Source organism: Dermacentor variabilis, chromosome 6 (assembly GCF_050947875.1).
Source record: "Dermacentor variabilis isolate Ectoservices chromosome 6, ASM5094787v1, whole genome shotgun sequence".
Lineage (NCBI taxonomy): Eukaryota > Metazoa > Arthropoda > Arachnida > Ixodida > Ixodidae > Dermacentor > Dermacentor variabilis.
In genome coordinates, this window is record NC_134573.1 from 109,973,783 (window position 1) to 109,991,320 (window position 17,538).

At 47.4% G+C, this 17,538-nt stretch overlaps 1 protein-coding gene across 5 annotated transcripts in view; it reads right to left on the reverse strand.

Annotated features, from left to right (window-relative positions):
* LOC142585013 (cytochrome b5 reductase 4) overlaps positions 1-17,538 on the reverse strand; it is a 394,784-nt gene that overhangs the window by 80,881 nt on the left and 296,365 nt on the right. The window lies entirely within an intron of this gene.

Genomic DNA, 17,538 nt, shown 5'->3' on the forward strand with positions numbered 1-17,538 from the left:
CTCTCGCTGGCCCTGCGCTTCGACACGGAACGTGACGCTCGGCGACCAGCTGGGCCGGCAGGTGTTGCAGTTGCTGACATCAGCGATGGAAATTCCTCAGCTCTGAGAGATGTTCGCTGTTGCTGCTGCGCTTGTTGTTCGGCCATCTTGCGCTCCCATTGTCTCCTTGTAACTACGTATGGGACCTTGAACCTATCCTTGCAAACCTTGTCACCGGTCAGATGTGGCCCTCCGCACAATCGGCAAGTGGGGGTACAACTATGGTCTTCCTTGGGGTCAACGGCCCCGCAAGCAAAGCAAGCCCTCACGTGAGGGTTTGGACAAACGTCGCGGCGGTGGCCCACCTTTCCGCACTCGTTCTACGACTTTATCTGCCTAATCTTGACTTCGTAGGACCAATGGCCCACCCTTGGGAACGATTTAAAGCGTGCACTTTGTGATGACAAGTGATGGCAGAAAAACGACGACGTAGAACGACAGAACCCACGGAGGAAGAAAAGACACTGAGAGGGAGCATTAGGTCATGCAGCCAGTCTTCACAACTCTGTAAGGCCATACCTTTCGCCTTCTCTCTCTCAAAAAAGTCGGCACCACGCGTGACCCCACGCTCGATCGACGGACTCGACTCAAGTGGCTTGGTTTCCCCGCAGGTTTTAATCAATACTCAGTTGTTTGGGTGCTTCTTGAATAACTGCGTGCAGATTTTCTCCCGATATGCTCTTGGAACTTTGGTCGTTTACTGCAACGCATTCATTTATCGCCTTCGTTGCAAAGTTCTAACGCGGCAGCTGCACGTTGCCGTCGCAGCAGTTTGTGCTTGCGGAAGAGCGGGCGCCGAGCCGCCTCCAAGATAGTAGGCAGAGATGCAAGTTTCACTTTCTGGGATGCGCTGATCGCATAATTTGATTACTGTTAAGTATACAAGCGTGTACGCGCTGAAAGAACGTCGACAGAGAGTAATTAAACCAGCCACGGCCCGCAACCAACGCGCGTAGCGAACTGATCAAGGACTATCAGCGATTCAACACTGATATAATTAGACGAACGTAAGTAATTATACAGGTTACACGGCGGGGGAGATTAATCCATTGCTACTCAACTTACCACCACAGCTGAAAAAGGTACCAACGAATGGAACAATAAATCGAGTCAGGCCTGTAGAATCAGGAAAAGCTGTAAGCCCCCCACGACGACCGAATCTACGCCACTCCACGGCACCGCGGGTCCTGAGCCCTCGCCGAATGCCTTCCCGAATACTCCTATGCTCTGCGCAACCGCGAGCGTTCGACCTCTTCGGATATTCGCTAATCTCATCGACCCACCCGATCCCTGGGTTATCACATACTGCCTTTCCCTCATCTCGGCACACTCATTCGGCTGCCCCATAATATACGAGAGCTCCCGTAATCTGCTTTACAGATTACACGCTCAGCCCCGAATTCGCCTAGCTCTTTCTCCGAGCTTCAGAGGCAGTGTCGTCAACTCGTCCTTTCTTCTCTTCATTCTCGGACCAGCGCAATGATAGCATTGACGGCTTAGCACAGAGGCCGCAGATCTACTGCGCAAGCTGGTGCGCCCAAGTCATCAAGGGTTAACGCCTAATGAGGGTTGACGCGACAAGCAGTTGTTCTCGGCCTGGAGCGTCGGGCTTTTTCAAGGGTGCGTCGATTGGGGGAGGTTTGACGCTGAACCTAACCTAAGTACCAGACCAGCCAAAAAAGAAAGTATTGAATTCGACCCAGTTGGGAAAGATGAAAAAGATGTCCCAGAATACGATTAATCTTGTCTCTTTAAGCCGACGGCAAGGTTTTTTGTAATACGTACAGAATCCACCTTGTAAGGAGACGAAAGGCTTACGAAAGAGAGTCGCTCTGTGTTTATTACGACTGGACGACAGATGACATCAATGACATAATTCCTCCATACTAAACAAAAAGTTCCGGTGCGCGAAATCATTTGCATGTTTTCAAATACAAAGAAAAATATATTCCATAACATTTTCCAATTTTCTCCTTTTTTTTTTTCATTAGAGAGGAGAAAACTGAAAACGTCGATATTGGACACCTGGTAGCCGCGCACGCACACCAATTGGCACGACACGCCTAAATGTCTCGTGCAGTTAAATTTAGATCCGCGTTACCGAGAACCGAACGCAGCAAATGTTATCTTAATTCATCTTAATTCTTAAAACCACCTTAATTCAGAAAGATCGATGTCACGGGTAATACTTTTCGAAAGAACTGTGCCGAAAAATATGACCCGCGGTATTCTTCAGGTTTCAGATTAGAATATAAGTGAGGAGTTTAACGTCTGAAAGTGAGATTTCTTTGACAGTTGACCGCTTTTCACCCATTATGTATACATTTGAAGTACAGAAAAAGAATTCTGCGTTACATTCGCTTATACACTGACGTTCTGTAGAAAGCCTTCTACGTGTTTTGTCTATGCAAATGATTCATACCTGACTGAACATTTTGCAACTGTCTGCCCCTGTCAGCCGCAACCACCTAATTAACTCGTATAAGTGCGCTTAACACGTGGTACAAGCTAAATGAGAAGCGAAGGAAAGAAAAAAAAAACGCTCGTGTTGCCGAGAGAGAGAGAGAGGGAGGGAGGGAGAGAGAGAGAGAGAAGAACTACAGAAAAGAGTGTGGCTAACATGGTTAAAATTTTCGACTGTGTAACTTTTCGATTGTGCCACCAAGTATTGCAGTGGGCTGCATAACAGTGCGTAATTGTCACCTAGCCAGGATCTAAACTCGCACATAACTTGGATTCGTCGCTTAATTACCCCAGCTAGTTATTCCTTTTCATGTTGGAACACTTCGCAAGTTGAATAAGTTTGAGTGCGCAAAAGATAAGAACAAAAAGAAAAGGAAAAGATAACCCCGCGAATGCGGCAGAAAGGCAGGAGAAACTAATTATAACACGGCATTATGTCGTCGCTCCGTTTTCCACTGCCTTCCAGGCTTCACTCTACTGCAAGTTACGTTAGGGGTTTCCGAGTTACGCAGCTTTCCTGCCGGGTGTGTGCCGCTATACAGGGTGTTTCACGTAACTTGAACCAAAGAATTTCAATAATGTGGCCGACCGCAGCTGAAGGAAACCAACCACACGTGGTTTGCCGCCATGTGGCGCTCCTAAAAGCGTTTCTTTTTTTTATATTCCGTTTATTCGTTCGCTATCTGAGATCATTTATTCAAAATTTGTAATATTCACTTTAGGCCGAAGTGCGTTTCGTTGCGTTGTAAAGGGGGTTCAGAAGCAGAGTTTCTGTACGGGTTAGTTGGTATTCCATTGCAAACTTGACTACAGCACGAACATAGACAAAAAGGACCAAAAGAACGACGACGGCAAGCGCTGAAAGAACGACCAATCCATTTTGAAACGTATGTGGTGCGTGGTGATTTTTTTTCGGCGTGTAAAGAAAGCCCGCCAAACAAGAACTAAAGCCACGTCACTGCGCCCCTCCGCCATCGTACTGCAGCGCTCTCAACCATGCGTCGAGCGAAAGGAACGCGCGCGCGGACCGTAGCTACGGAGGAAGACGTGACCGCAGCGGACTGAGCGGCCGCGGCTCGGCTTCACAGCTCGTCAGCACCTTCCACGGCGGCACGCGGAAAAGCCGGATCGCACTCATAGATAACCGAACGGTCCGTACGCACGGTTCTTTCGCTCGAATCGCGGTTGGGAGTGCTGCAGTACGATAGCGCAGGGGCGCAGTCACGTGGCTTTATTTCTTGTTTGGCGGGCTTTCTTTGAACGCCGGAAAAGATCGCCACGCAGCATGTACGATGCCACAAAAAATTGCATGGGTCGTTTCTGAATCCCTTCCACAACGTAACTAAACGAACTTGGCCCTAAAGTGAATATTAAAAATTCCGCATACTTGAGCTTAACTGAAGTGAAATATAAAGAAAGATACTCCAAAGAACGCCACATGACGGCAAACCATATGTCGTTTGTTGCAGTCTGCTGCGGTTAACCACCATTTTAAAATCCTTGGTTGAGATCACGTGAAAAACCCTGTATATACCCATTCACGCACTGTAGGCCGCCCGCTGTACGAGCACAGGGAATCTAAGAGCCCCTGTACCATAATGACCTGCCACCTAACCTTCCTTCTATTTCCCACTTCCCCTTTCACCAGTAAGGAGTAGCCGGCTAGAGGCACTCTCTCCAGGCCGACCGCTCCTCCTTTATCTTCATTAAAATCTACTCCTCCTCCTAAGAGCACCTACGCATACGCGTGACCAAGCTGGATAAAACCCTTTTACTATAAGAGGGCTTTCAAGGGTCCCTGAAACGGTTCGGACAAATCTAGTAGACGCGTAGGGTACAGCTACAGTAAAACATTCGCACCACAATTTGTGTGATGCGTCTCATATCAAGGGACCTACGGGCGATTACAAGTTACCCTCCTCCATAGCCGTGCTTTTTCTCCTCAACTCATTCGCCGGGTGATCAGGGCTAAGCTGCGCCTTCACTGGCTCTGCGTCATGACGAGACGTCGTTTCGTTTACTTCAGGTTGTCTTGGAGCCAGCGCGCGAAGCCTCCCGGAACCTCTCTGCCAGCCGCCGGGCAGTCGATCCCAAGCGAGAGCTATTGAAGCTGCGTGCGTTGCGAGTATTCTGTAGCAGCACCAAGCGTGTGCAGTGCAATGCGAGCTGGGCGTTTTGACGGATGGGGTAGGGGGACGGATGAGGGAGGTTTAAACAAAAGCCCCCATTATACCATTGCTTTGAAGGAGCTTTAGATTGGAAGTGTACACCTACGTGAGCAGTCTGATAGATCTGCACAGTCCAGCCACCTGGTGGCGCAGAGCTTAAGCAGACCAAGTGTAAAACATTTAATCATTTAGAAAACACAACGCGTTCACGATTACGTTCCTGCCAAAAGTTTACGCCAGCAGCAAAATAGAGTACACTTGGTTGCTGCTATATTCTGTGTTTGGTTGAGCTTTGTGCTGCTCTGTGCCACCAGATGGCTGTACCATGCAGGACGTTCACATTTGCGCCTCCGCTCATCCGGTAAAACGCCCAGATCCAGTCCGCTTGCGCTTGCGTTTACCCGAATACCGGACACGCGAAACACTATTGTGGCATATAGTAATCCTTCGGCGCAAAATGACGGCAGCAAACGCGTAGATGCTGGCGCCTACAGGATACCGGAAACCAGCTCTGCAGCCACTCCGCTTGCATGTTTGCCTTGCAGAGGGACACGATGTCGCGGCTTGACACGCCGCCGATTGATATTTTTGCAGGCCACAACGCAAAGGCGAATCATAGTGCTCGCGAAATGACAGATCGAGACTAACACAGACTTCGCAGCTCGCGTCAACACGGAGCACGTTGTAACACAGGCAGACGGCACTTGCTGTGCGCCGGAAGTGTTTGAGTACGTGTAGTGATAAATCGTCCTTGAGAATTCTCTTTCTGTTATACTTTCTTTTTTACAAACACATTAACAAACATTCCAACTATTACGAACAACATTTATTCACCATAAAGCTGGCAAAATTATCAATGGCACACCCTGGGCAGCCAATCGTATAGCTCGCCTTACTGGCGTCATATGGTCACCTCGCGTCACCTGGTCAGGGGTGGCTGAAAAATCAGGGGAGTGGTGTGCTGCGATCGGTAGCGATGTATATTTTTAACACCTTACAACAAATTACACGCGCAACGTGGAGCGCTTAAAGGCATCACTGATTGATATAAAGGGCCAACCCTAACGACTCAATACCACGAATAATCTCTTGTGCTATTGTTGTCGCTTCGGTAAACAACACCAGACTATCCAGTGTGCTTTGAATGGACTCGAAGATCGGCCATTAACAGAAGCAAAGGTTTTGAGAGTCTGGCCGGCCTCACAGCTCATCAGCCCATAAAGCCACTAGAGCCCTTCCAAAGTACCTGAAGGCGACAGACTTAGCGCGACTTTAGATATGCTACACCTGGCTTAGTGCATATCAAAGTGCAATGGATATTCGCGTCTTTTCTCTCTTTTTTTTCTTTCACTCTCCCATCCCCTACTCCACGTGTACGGTATACCAAACTGGACAAAGTCTAGTTAACCTCGCTGCCTTTCTTTCCTCTCTTGTATCTCTCTTTCTCTCTCACGCATAGGCGAGGCCTGTTGTCGTCGTACAAATTAGCTGGCACAGGGAAATGCAGTGCGTAGAAGTTGGAGACAACAGCGCCCATCGCAAGCAAAGCAATAGGCATCCGCCAAGAGGAGAGAAGCCAGCTGGATCCACGGTGAACCGCGGTATTGAGCGACTATCGGCTGGTGCGATCGATGGAGGCTATGGTGTATATGGGGTGGAGGGAAGGCGCAAGATGACGCTTCTTTTCTATATATGAATTCGGCGAGAGAGCTTTAGCTTGTCCGTACGGAATACCGAGTATAACGAGGGTGTTGGTGGCGCCATCGTGTGGCGCGCAGTTTAATCGGGCAGGACAACACACACCTATAATTGCCGCGAACAACCCTGTTGTACTAAGCTACCAGTATTAAGCGTTAAAGTATACGCTTACCGTCCCGTGGAGTTTAACGCGCCATAACTACACAGTATAGGTTATGAGGGACGCCGTAGTGGAGGTCTCCGAATTGATTCACTGCCGTGTGGACACCGCAAGGAGACAGGTAATGAGAGACTTCAGGCTCATTAATGGATGCATAGATGCTATGAGCGTTCTCTTGGAAACGGGAGGGTGGGTTGCGCCACCAAGCTCTTCTTTGTTTTTGATTTTCTAAGGTATGTGTAGTGTGTGACACCACGCGGCAGCTGTTGTGTTTGAGATAACGGGGGCAAAGTACATGCGCAGCCAGCTTGCTACACATATCTGTACTGTAGAAACATTTCTTTTTCTTTTTATGAAGGCGGCCGTTTGCAAATCTCGAATGTAAGAAGCGGTTTTCATCTTAAAGAATAGGAATATACGCCTTAATGTTGTTACATGCAGCTCAGCTAGGCACAAAGCTATTTACGAGCTATATTTATACAACGCTAGTCCAAGCGCGACCATTATGGCGATCGACTATAGCAATCGGTGCCCCCTTATCTTCCTCATCTATAGTATTGGCTGCAGCCACACTGCAGAGGCCTTCATCCGATGGGCCTTGCGGCACATGAATATTTTTCATATAGGCTTAAAGCTGTCATCAAATAGCGCGAAATTCACAAAAGCAGAACGCAGGAAGGTTGGGACACCAGGAGTCGTGTAACAGCATGCACAACATGACGCCTCGCGCCGACGCGTCACGTGTATATCATCTATAAATTTTGCTAACATCAACTCGTTACATTCAGACCGAACGAAGCTTAACTATAAGACATTGATGCCCACGCCCTTATTGCCACTATTAAATGTTTGTCATTGTAAGGCTGACATTATTTAAAGTTTATTGCTGACCCTATTTATAGTGCAATTGCGTAAGAGCAAGTTCTTTTTTGCGAGCGAGCGACGCCTTATCAGAGTGTTCACCTTCTCGAAGCGGGCAGCTCGCAAGAACAGTGAACGGGTCTGCAATGTCGGTTGAATGTATAACTCACGGTTGCATCACTTCAACGCCATCATGTTTCGCTCATAAACCACTGCAATATTACATCACTAGTGAGTGTCTACAGAGGCCATGACATGTACGCCAGTTAGAATTACCTCACATGATCTGGAGTTAAGTTAAGTTAGCGCGTTGTTAATCGCCAAAAATACTCGCCCGAGACACGCTACGGTGAAAGCAAACATGCATACAAATAGGAAGACGGAACTGGAAAGCTTGGCTTCAAAAAGGCGACTCGCGTGAGTTGAGGCAGTGATGCGAGAAAGAATCGCGCGAGAAAGCGAGGGAAAAAAGGAAAACACACAATTTGCATTTTCACGTCATAAACAGAAGAGATGAGCGCGCGCATGGCTTTACTACAAGACCCGCGGCTGGCGACGCCATTCTAAAGAGGCAGCAGCGAAAATGGCGACCAAATTTCCGTTTTCTGAAGCTGCGAGCGGCGCATTATCGACGCTGTAATGTCTCTTTTTTCTTCTTTCACTGCCGTTTGTTAAATCGAAGAAATAGGCATTCGCTTCCCTCATTTCAAAGAAAGAGCACTGTAAGCTATAACGCAATGCAATGGTATTTTTTATTTCTGAAATACTAACGATGGTAATGGTTTGTCCTATGTGTTGTCATATTTCTTCTACTATGTACGCATTGTAAAAGCTACACGATTGCAATCTGAAAATAATGTAATAAAGTGCCGCCTCCCGCTGTGCAGGGTGGTGACACCCTTTTACCAGGCCCCTGCCGCACAACCGCCAAAGTTGTGTCGGAGCTGTTGAAGCGACCGTAATTAGTCAGTGCGTCGCTGTCGTGTTGCCTGGTGTTTGCAATTCCCAAGGTGCACCGGAGACACTGCGTGGCAGTTTTATAGTTACAAACACTCCGTAATGCCCGTTTGGTGCACAGTTCTGTGCACCAGCCAAACAAAAGAACGACACCTATGACCTAATTTCCCCGCGACCGATAACGCGGGAAAAAGTGCGCAAGAGCCTTGTTCTACTAAGCCAATATGCTTAAACTTGCGGGTTGGTGTGAATTGGTCCTCAAAAAATTTTCCAAAGCACTAGGCGTACTTTCTCTCTAGCCATTTATTCAAGGTGATGAGAAACCTGCTATAGAACCCTATGTGTAATTTTCAACAGTCGCATGCAGAGCCTCAAAGTGTTAGGAAAATGTTCTTGGAGAGTTGTGCCGTGTTGCGGCTCAGCACTTATATTTACACTGATTGTGCCACAGATATAACGATGGGGATGGAATACGGAAGTAAAACCGCCGCAAGTGTAATCGTCGACCGATCAGTTCTTATGTTTGTGAGAAGCATATAAAATGAACGTTTTCTCAACGCTCTCAACACACACAGACACACACACACACACGCACGCACGCACTCAAACACACACACACACACACACACACACACACACACACACACACACACACACACACACGCACACGCACACACACATACATACACACACACACACACACACACACACACACACACACACACACACACACACACACACACACACACACACACACACTAGATTTAGGTGCACGTTAAAGAACCCCAGGCGGTAGAAATTTCCGTGCATCATAATCAGAAAGTGGTTTTGGCACGTAAAATGCCATATTTTTTAAGTATGTGGGCAATAAACCTCCGATTTCGCTTCGCTTGGTGAGATGTGTCACTATATACTGCTCTTTCTCACATTGCTGTACTCATCTATGGGTTGCTGGATAACAGGCAACACTTTTCGGGCAACACCTTTACCACAGACAGAAATATTCACAAGCCGAACGCATGGATTTATACTTTCGGCTATAGGTGCCTGCAACGACGCTGTTCAATTATCAGTGTTTGAAGGTCGCACGACCGAGACAGAATGTCTTGCTTTTGCTTTTCACTTAGAAAAATAATAAATTCTGTGGATTTACATGCCAAAACTACGATCTAATTATTCAGCGTAGTGAGGGACTTCGAAATAATTTTGATCGGTTGGGTTTCTACAACGTGCAACTATATCGACGTGCACGAGGGTTTTTGCAGTTTGGCATCATTGAATTTCGGCAGCCGCGGCCATGATCGAAACCACGACCTTAAGCTTGGTTTTTGGCACTTTGCCAAAATGAGACTGTTTGCGGTCACGTGCTCTTCATCATTTTTACCTTTCACACTCAAGATTTGGCCCTACCCGCCGTGGTTGCTCAGTGGCTATGGTGTTGGGCTGCTGAGCACGAGGTCGCGGGATCGAATCCCGGCCGCGGCGGTCGCATTTCGATGGAGGCGAAATGCGAAAACACCCGTGTGCTTAGATTTAGGTGCATGTTAAAGAACCCCAGGTGGTAGAAATTTCCGCCCCACTACGGCGTGCCTCATAATCAGAAAGTGGTTTTGGCACGTAAAACCCCATAATTTAATATTTGGCCCTCGACATAACTATTCTGGATCCTATGAACTGGTTATCGGTAAAAACGAAGAACATTCAGTATAATAAAACCAAACCATCAACTCTCAGCAAGCTCTCTGATCGCTCCGAAACGGCTTAAGTACGAATTTATACTTTGAAACCCATGACATCACATTGACGTAGGAGCGCTGAAGTGTCGGCGCCAAGTTGACAAAATAGAGAGAGAGAGAGAGAGAGAGAAAACAACGCGTGCTCAGGTCCTCACTTTGCACAAGAATAATTTCTTTATTTAATAGTTTATTCATTTTTACTTATTCACAACTCAAGGGTCCCGCGGAGGGACATTACTTGAGGGGTGGACAAAGGATACACTTGTTCTCGATTAACGTGTTTGATGTTGACTGTCGATGGCTGTTCTTAACTGGGTACGATCTGTTAACATGGCGATGGGGGCGGAAAGGTTGTTCCAGTCTTGTGCCGCGTGTGAAAAAAACTTAAAAAACTTCTTAAAGGTCTTTGCACGAATGAGTGCAGAGTGTACGGTGTTTGGATGGCTGTGGCAAGATGTCCGATGGGCTGGTGCGATGAATTTCTTGTGTGGTGGCAAGGACAAGAAAAACCTATGATACAGTCTTAAGCGCGCAATTTTACGACGAGAGGCAAAGGGAGGAAGTTGCAGCCGCGGCTTAATTTTACTGTACATTGATATATTTATGCAGCTAGAGTAATAAGAGATGATGAATCCAGAAGCAGGGCCTTGGATGGAATCAGGCACATTAATGAGGCTACCTTGAACCCATTGCTCACAAGATATGAAAAAAAAAAGAGTTCAGGCTGGATTGGTTTCATCTTGCTCTTCGGCGCCAAGTTCCGTTCATTCTTTGAATACAGTCATTACATTTGAATGTATTGATTATATTCAGCATACCGTCACAGAAGTATAAACGAAATTCAATAGTTCTATATATATATATATATATATATATATATATATATATATATATATATATATATATATATATATATATATATATATATATATACCTCAGTAGGAAATCCATGTAATGGCATGTTCGTAGTAAGCACTAACAAAGACAGGTATCAATAAAATAGCTACTCCAGTGCAATGACGATAACGAAGGACGATTAAAGCGCGCATATAGATGCAGTTGAGAGGATATTTTAGAAAGAGAGAGAGAATCAGAGGAGCAGGTGCGAGAGCGGACTGTTTTCGCAGCGATCGCTAAATGCGGGACAAAGAAACAACTTCCGCCCGACAGTGAAAGGCAGGCTGAAAGGCAGGCGACAATGAAAGGTTCCCTACCGAAGCCGCCGACGTCCCGGGGGCACAGGGGGCGCCGAATCAATCAATAATCTGGATATAGACGGCTTGCACACGTATGCGGGAACAAATTGCTGTGAAGAGATCGACGATTCCGTCCCCTTAATCCCCTTATTCGTCGGCCGAAGGTTTCGATCGCTATACTCGAAGGGGCGCTGCCAAGCAATAAGGGGGACCTGCGGCAGCGCGAAGCCTTCTGAGAAAGACGCGACGCTCGAACCACGTCGCTACGGTGGTGGTGGTGAAAAACTTTATTGATGAGAAGGCCAAAAGTAAAGAAGATTAAAAAGGCAACGTTGCTTCGGATTCAGTCTCACTGAGTGGGCGCAGCGGTTGTCAGAGCTCGAACCGAATGAACGGATACAACGGATATCGACGTTGGGAAAACCGAAAGAAAGGATACGAATTGCGTGATTTCGAGTAGAAAGAAAGAAGACCAAAAAAGAAGAAAAGGGTGGGGGGAGTGATGACGGACAAATGGAAGAGGGCGCTACTTACGTCTACGTGCGTGGGCGAGTCCCTACGCTCGGGATAAAGTGGTTTGCCTGTTATTTTATTACGACTGCCTACACAGTGGAAATTTGTGCCAGTCTGTGTACGTGAGCGTGCCGGTGTCTGGGGGCTAAGTGCAACGAGCACAAGCTGCAAATTTGAAAAAGACGTCAGCTATACGCGCTCATTAAAAAAAGAAAAAGAAAGCGAAGGTCGCGCCGCCGAATCGTAAGCCAGTAAACATGCCTTGTTTGTGGAAGTGTGCTCCTTTATTCTGAACAACGCCGTGCGTGCACACACACAGACACACACACACACACACACACACACACACACTCTATACAGAAGGAGAGAATATACAGTAGACGGGCAAAAAATGTGTGAAATGTTTTCAGCGCAGACTGGTGGTATACCTTGTTCAGCCTAGGTGTTCAAGCATACTGAAGGACGAAAGAAGCCTATTCCAGCGATCTACCCGTCTTGCGTCAGTTTACTGCATCTTACTTCTGTGTACCTGCTGATCAATAGTCATACTCAGTCGCGCTTCTCTTCGCTTACCCTTTCCGTTGCTCCTGTGCACTACTGTTATTCTACTTTTTCTGCATTCTTCATGTACCTTGAAGGCCCGCATGAGCATTGCCGTAGGCGTGTTGCAATATATCAAGAATAATTAGAGTACACATTCAAACAGATAATGTCTGTTTAGATAAAACAAGAACATGACATAACATGTAATGACATAACCTGCCAAACGCCTAGGCAAGCTTCCGATTTTCTTCACTGAAATAGAGCAGGTAAGAAATACAATGGCGAGCCGCAACAGCGTGGCAAAGCAGAAGCCCGCAGATTCGACAGTTTTGTTGGAAAGCCATTCACAGACCTACAAATCAAGTTCGCCGTATATTACCGGGAAAATTATAATTATCTGTACCTGAGGAATATGGAACATATTTTTCTTACTTCAAAATATACAGGTGGGCTTTTGTGCATTGAACCAATACTTTTTTTTCTCACAGCACAGTGATATTGGACACGTGACCGGAGGTTTTGCGGGGTGAATGACCGTTGCTGCCACTGTGTTCGAAAAACAATGTGTAGTCGGTGAGATCCTAAGGTTGAAGTGACAAATTCACCACAGCCAAACTCGAGAAGCAATTCGCATAAATGCACCAGCCAATCACGTTCGCTCGTTTCTGTGACGTAAACACGCAGGCGAGCGTTCAATGTCGGCGACTCTTGAGAACTATGTTTGTGGCACAGAGGACAAGTGCAGTGCGGTTTTGTGAGACGAGCGCGTGGTGGACTCCTTAGAATGTCGAGTGCCTGCGCTTCCTCTCTAAATTCGTGCTGCTTGTCGCAAGTGAGGAAGAGAAGGGTGCGCTGAGCACGAGCGGCAGCCACGGTATCGAGCTCGTACAACTGCTTCCATGTTTCTGAAACGGTCTGATAGCCGTTATAGGTGATAGGTGATAGCCTTTTGCTGCATTTGCCACCGAAACACGGGACTTTCTTTCCGATCTCTTCGACATTAGAGAGCTTTAGCGTGTCTGGTATTATGGCAAACGCGTGGGGGTTTGGGTGGATTGACGAGAAAGGGTAGGCGTAAAAGTGAGATGATGATGATATAAGGTGATGATGATGATCTATTGGCACCCCATTTCAAACGGGGTGGTTACAAATAGTCACCTAGCCTGCTTGGTTTAATCAGGTATACTGTACATGTTTTTGATTCTAGCGTTCGTATATCTCCATAATCTTTTTGCTTCCTCAAAACTTCTCTGTCTAGTACACTGTGTCGCTACCTATGCCTGTAACGGATCCGGACGTATTAATCTCATCCCTGCTTTTTTTTTCCCCACTAATACTCCAAACGTCTCTTGCTTATCTCGACTGCCGACCGGTTGATGCTCCCGTCCACTTTAAACCCAAGCGCTTCTGGAAGTTGTACGTTACCTATGATTCTCTTTGGGTGAATATCTTCGCATTCACTTAGGATGTGCTGAGAGGTTTCCGGATTTACGCTGAAGCATACACATGTGTCATCTATTTCCGAATATTTGCTCCGGTATGTCTTTGTCCTCAGGCAACCAGCTCAGGCCTCCACCAGAGCGGGCCGAGCGGTGACGCCACCTGGTGGCGCAGACCGCAACCATCTAACACAGGCCTGATATTGCATTAAGCAAGTATGAAACATTTTAAACATTTAATAAATGCAAAATGTTCCCGATTACGCAGCTCCCGAAAATATAGGCCAGCGGCGAAGTAGGATAAGTAGGATACACTTCGTAACTGCAATAGTAGTCCTGTGTTTGTCTGGTTGAGTTCTGCGCCACCAGGTGGATGCACCGTGCCGGCCGCTCACATTTCCACTTCCTTCCAGCAAATATTCGAATAACCAAGTGTATTCTACTTCGCTCCTGGGGCGAATTTTCGGCAGTGACGTAATCGTGTTGCTGCCGAAAATTTACACCAGCAGCAAAGGAAAATACACTTCGTTACTACAATATTAGCTCTGTTTGTCTGGTTGAATTCTGGGCCACCAGGCGGCTGCACCGTGCAGGGCGCTCACTTCTACGCATCCGCCCCTCCGGTAAAACGCCCAGTTCACCTGCGTTTACGGCAGAACCAGGACAAACTAAAACTCTACGTTAATTCACCTGCTCCGATACGGCGAAGTAGCAGCAAGTAAGACACCCCTTCTAATAGGGAGGAAACTTGGGCTGAACTAAACTTATGGCTGTACCCTTCTAACAAGCGATTAATATACTCTGGCCGAATTAGAAAAACATATTAAGAAAAGCGAGAGTTATTAAAAGAAAACAGAAACGAATATATTGGCATAAGAAAGCACTCCAGGTTGGTGGCGCCATCTAGTGACGCAGAATTTACTTAGAGGGGAGGCAGAGCTTTTATTGCAGTAACTATGTTCTGCGTACCTGTTGGTGTAAAGTGCCGGCAGCGATGCAGTTGACACACACACACACACACACACACACACACACACACACACACACACACACACACACACACACACACACACACACACACACACACACACACAATATAATATGAAAAATAAAAAGAGAAAACATCAGATGCACAGATATGTGACTGCAAGCCACCAAAAATGTGTATTCATCGAAATCCTAGACATGTACTACACAGCACGGGAGATAAACCGAAGGCACAAAGAAGATCCGCGATCGACGGAGCAATCATTGCCCATGGGACACGCCAAGGCGCTGGAGTCCATATCCGTGTTCCGCACACTACTCTTCGCGCCACCGCGCAGTCAACGACGTGCAGCGGATCACATAACTCGTGATTGCTTTTGCAGTGCTCCGCCGAGGAGAAAGGCATCCATTGAGGGACAACAGTTTCTCAATCCTCGTCCATGAGACTGAATCCTTGAAAACGTCATACAGAAGTCATGACGCGGGAGAGCTCGCGTCTGTCCTCACAGTGAGCTACATCGGCAGTGGGTGCAAAAGAACTCACGAGTCGGGTTCGGCGCATGCGCAGTGCTGAACGTTAACCTTCATGTATGTTAAGCTATGCTTGGTGCGCGCCATAGGCGCTTACGTCTCCTATTTCTAAAGCTTTTTACACTACAGACGCTCAAGAAGCGCTGTCATATAGTATCTGAAAAAGCCACAGGCGCTTATTGACGTGTGTCTGTAGAGCACTGGAGAGGACGAAGAGCGATCGATACACCGACCTCAGCGGAGGTAAGCAAGAGAAACCCAACACTTTTTCTACAGGTAACATAATTCGCAATCGCGCGGCCTTGTTGCTTTATAAAGAGCGCGACGACGCCTAGCGCAGGTTATTTAATATCCACAACAAAGGCAAGACAGACATTGCGGCCAGCACAAAGCCCGACCTCAGTTCCTCAATGACATCCCTTATTCGAACACAGCCCACGTCCTGCATCGCGGCTGTTTTCGTTATCGCGCAGAATGAGCGCGTGCGCCGTGGCTGCACTCTCTAAAACGAGTTAAACGCTTCGCGCAAGCACCACGACGGCACAAAGGAGCGGACGCCGTTCGTGCAAGTCGACAACCGCCCGTCACAGGAGCGGCGGTTCAATTTCCGGAGTACACTCCGGTTCCGACGAGGAACATGTGGGTAGAGTAGCGACCTTGCTATACATTACTGTGAACAAGATGCTCAAACATTTCCGTATAAAGTATAAAATTTCGTTTTGCTCTCGGCAGGCCGTAGCTGGAACGTGGGAAGTCAAAATGGAAAGTGGAAAACGCACAGTCTTTCCGATAGAGCATGCCCATAGTGCGCGCGAAATCGGTTCTAGGACTTTGTACGGGGGACCCTGCAGGACTTTTTGCTCTTTAACTAACCCTTGGATACTAATTAAGACGTACAGTGCTGCTTCAGTGCGATAGCCTATAGCAATTATACGGACATTCCATGCACATTTTCGACGTTGACATGCTGTCCCCGAATAAAGCCCAAGCGCGGCGATAATGAGCAGCCCGCGCGAAGTATGTGTGGCAGATACAAGGGCAAGAATGCGAGGGCGAGCGGAGAAGGTCGTTGGCTTGATGCGCGCTGCCGAATTCCCGCGCGCCTGTGTCTCCATGGATATCACGTGATCGAGCACGCGCTTCCCCACGGCCGGCCTAAAAGAGGGGAGCGGGTGTCGTCTCCTCATCTAGCCCAGTCGTGGCTGCCCGAGTGGCCCAGTGCGCATACGCGCCATACGTTGGAGGTAATTTGACAAGGGTGCCAGGGTGAAGGGCAAGCTGAGATGGCTGGCGTCTTCATGCGCGCTTTTTCCGCGCACCTGATGTTGGAGGCCGCGCAATTTGAGTTAGGAAGACGCGGCACAGTTGAAGTGGCAAAGCCAACGGCACCACGAAACGATCGCTTGGGGACAAGCGCCCGCTCCTCGTTACCGTCGCTTCGTATCACGCCAGCTGTAATGGCGAGTACCCGCGGTCATTGAGTGAGCTCTCGCCATGCATGTCCGTGCGCGCGTCATATCATGCGCGTTCAGATCATAAGCGAATGCTTACTGCAATTTGTGAGGCTTCAAAAACTAAGAACCTTATTTTGTGTAATTGTATAACACTTTGCTATCGCTATTATTGCTTCGCCTTTCGGGTGAAACTGCCATTTATGTTTGTTTCCTGGTTTTCGCAGTGCCGGGCACCCTATAGAGTAAGGCCTCGCCATATCAGGAACGCCGCTCCACGGCACTAACGCACGATGCAAATGGTGGAGAGTGTTTTATAATCAAACGCTTATACAACCCTCACTGGCGCGGCTTCTTCGAAAGGATTCACATTACGCCGATAGTCCTCGTGAATCAAAAACATGTAAAATTGACGCGTTCCTCGCACAGCGATGCAGAATAAAACTTTGCTCACTCGCGCCACCATGGATCCGACTCGACCCCACACTAATAAAGTATATAGCTAGAAACTCGACGACGCGTTAACAACTTCAGCTATATCGCTCAAGTTGAGCGCTTGGCTCTATTAATTTTTTTTGCTTCTTTCCTTTTCCCCCCTTTTTTAAGGGTGACGTAACTATCACTAGCTTCACACATGACGTCAACGGACTTCGCTATATATATGGTGATCGCGTCAAGATAATGCCAATTTCGTAGATCCGGTATTCCAATACTTCTCCATTACCCCACTTAAAGTTCAATTCACTTATGATTTATGGCCGCTTAGGGACTTTCATACGTGGCGAAAGTGCTATGC